Raw genomic sequence first — 3,575 nt, forward strand, 5'->3', positions numbered from 1 at the left:
TCATCATCATCATCATCATCATCATCATCATCATCATCATCACTATTATTATTATTATTATTATTATTATTATTATTATTATTATTATTATTATTATTATTATTATTATTATTGAAGCCTGCTTCACTCCCGCTTCGGGAGGGCCCCATAATTGAGGACCTCCGGGATCGGCCCACATTTTTACCCACGGTAAAATTGCGGGGTAGAGGTGTGCATCTGCGCTGTAAAGGTGCCTGTGACGTCAATATTGCTGCCCTGTATATTTCTCCTCGATAGCACCATCACCATCGGCATGGCTGTGCGAAGACCTGCCAAGCGGTTCGTCTTCGTTATCTTCCTTGCTTCGGCGGCGGCGCATTTTCTTGAGGACAATGACGCCCTAAATCTGCACCATCATTGCGTCCTGCATCCCTTCTGCGACCAAGCAAGCTATTGGCGGCACACGTTCGCTCCTGTATTGACGCTAAACTTTAAACTGCTTGCATAAAAAATCAATGTGAAGCTGTCACTAGCAGCACGTAGATGGTGACGAGGCTCAGCTGAACAGATCCAAGGAGGGAGATGATACTATATTACTTTCTCCAGTGCACGCACTTGTAGGGACCATCGCTGGTGGTCTGACTTCGTAGGCGTGTGTTCCTGTTTCTTTTCACCGTGTCGATCGGCAAAGGAACGCAAATCGGACAGCGGAGAAGGCAGATCAGAAACTCGAGCCATCCGGAAGTCGAATTCGGAATGGTTCACTGTCTTCCTGGCATTTTCTATGTGCGAATCGAAAATCAAAATCGCCTCTAGATATTTGTTGCCCGAGCCTCGTTGCCGCAGGTGCGCGAGTGACTCGTTCACGAAGAGCTTCGTCCGAAGGTCACCGGGCTGGTCGTCTTGCAAGGTGTGAACCAGAGACTCGCCCACGTCAGCGAAGATGTCGCCATTCTCGCTGCGCCTGACACTAAGCGCTGTCATCAAACCAGTTTCAAGGCAGCTGCCTACGGCGTTCTCCAGGAGCTCCGTCAGGGTCGCAGCACGTGGCCAGGAGGACGCGTTGATCCCCGCTTCTTCGAGAACTGTTTGCACCGACGGCCGACTCTGCAGTTCTGCCTGCCTCGAGGCAAAGTGCACGCAGCTGTCGTGGAAGCGGACCATCGAGCAATCTCGGGGCGAACAGAGATGCGGGCTGTAGGCCAGGTGCGCGAAAGTTCGGTGTACTTGAGCTAGGAACGACCGCCGATTGAGTTCCTCGTAGCTAAAGTGTCGGCTCGATTCGGCTTCGCTGCGCGACGAAGTCGTCCCGTTCGCCCACTTGCCGCAGACGTGAAGGTAAAGGTCTTCGCAAGGCTGCACGCTGTGGTCAGCGATGAGAGCCAGAAACGCGGCAACCTCTCGACAGGCGACACTCGAGCACACGGGGGCAGCGTCCTCCTCCATAGTGGTCAGCGAGTCTGTGACGTCACTCACGTAGGGCGACGAGCGGACCGTGAAGTAGGCAAGGAGCGCGGCGCCGAGCAGTGGAATGGTCGCGCACGGCAGGGCGGTGAGGGAGTATCGCGCGATGTTGGACCAGGATTTCGACAGGCTTGCGGAGATCTTCTTGGGGCCTGGGTCTAAAGCACATAGTGCATACATGGATGTATCGGCTCGTGCAACGTTTCGCTCGCGTGAACGTTTTTAGCACGTAAAGTTTAGTCTAGTACGCAAAGAAGGCACCAAAGACATTGTATGCCTGCAGACAGCCATGAATGATTTTAACGAAGTCCGCATGTGCATCATGGAAAGGGCCGTTAACAAGAAACAGCTTCCTTCGATACGTAGGCTTGAATGTTTTAATAGTAGGTACACAGAGCTCACGTTTTATTCAGTTCGGGCGGCTCGAAGCTTACGACTTGTCCCGCAGGCTTTGATGTAAGCATGACGTTGCGTTAAAGAATAACTGCGCAAAGGCCCTAGTGGGACTAAGATAGTGCGTAAGCATTATTTCGAGTCGCTCTTTTTTAACTCATGCGACGAATGATTAATTGAGCGACCGAGTCACGCTCACCGCGGCTCACCGGAAGCTTTAGCTCGGGTGCTCCTATATAAATACATGTAAAAGGAGGATTCGTTTTTATCGGCAACCACGGCACCAAATTTGACGAGATTTGTTGCATTTAAAAGAAAAACGTAAAATCTAGTGACTGTTCGTCTCGGATTTTTGATTTAGGTCGTCTATTGCTTATTAAAAATTGTAAAAAATCGAAAATTTTCAAAAAACGAAACTATCAAGTTTACAACTTTGTGACTCAGCAACGTAAATTGATAATGGAATTCCGTGAATTGCCTCAAATAGTACATCTAAAGCGGACAAAATTGGTATGTTACATATGAATCTAAAAAAATTTAGTAATATGGAAATACAGCTTTTGCAGAGCCCTTGTAAACAACGTAACAAATTTACGTAAGATGTAAAACGACGCAACGAATTTGTCCGCTTTCAATGATATAATAGATTCCGCTACAGAACCGCGATATATCTGTTTTTTATGCAGAGCTATGAATCTGTAAACTTCGTACTTCTATTTTTTTCAAACTTCCGTATTTTTGAAAATCGTTTTAACAAAATTCAGGACCTAAATCGAAATTCCGCGACCAACAGTCACTAGAATTTACCTTTCTCTCTCAAATGCAACAAATTTTATTAAAATCGGTCCAGGGGTTATCTCAGAAAAATGTTTTTGCATGTTGCAAATACATGTTGTTACATGTATTTGAATAGGACGCGTCGGAGTTGGGCCCGACTTAAAGCTTCCTCTTAAGGATGACGCAATGTGCTGCAAATATTGTAATGACCTGTGGCAATGACCTAACCGCGCAATGAACGTAATTAGTCGGAATTAATCTTACTAAGCGAAATTAATGGAATCGTAAATATTCTAAATTAGTTTTGAGTAATATAATGTGAATTATTCTTCATTACGCTTATTAATCTTGGTCACGCTTACGCAATCTAATCGTAATTAATCTTAATATGGCTTCAGCCATTTTACTTACCAATAATTAATGCTTATTTGTATTATTATATGTAACGTATATTACTCGAAATTGGACTTATTTGATGTTGAGGTGGGTAGGCCGCGTTCAACAGAGTTTTCTTAAATTAATTCTTTTACATTTTACGTCTGCCCAAACATTCAGCAACATGATGCAAAAACATTGTCTTCCTATCATCATTAGTTCGGAAGTTGTAGTGAGTTTTCCGACCCATACCCTCGTATGGCGAAACCAAAAATCAGTGTTATTTCTTTTATATAAATATTCAAAATAATTTTTTCCTTTTATGTTGCCGCCGACCAGCCATACTATAGTGCATCTCATTGCCAGCTTTGAAGCTGTTGCATTTTAGTCTTCTGTATCGTTAAAATTCTGACAACGTTCACATGGTTAAAATATTTGTTTGCGTTTTTCTCAAGACAAGATTTTGCTCCACCTAATGTGCAAACTTTGATAATTTTTTTGAATCAACATATTGCTATGAAATTGTGCGCACTTATTGCTCACATAGAGATGTGTGAAATGAACTAGAACAAAAGTAATCGATGTAA

The sequence above is a fragment of the Dermacentor variabilis genome, chromosome 10 (genome assembly GCF_050947875.1).
Source record: "Dermacentor variabilis isolate Ectoservices chromosome 10, ASM5094787v1, whole genome shotgun sequence".
NCBI lineage: Eukaryota > Metazoa > Arthropoda > Arachnida > Ixodida > Ixodidae > Dermacentor > Dermacentor variabilis.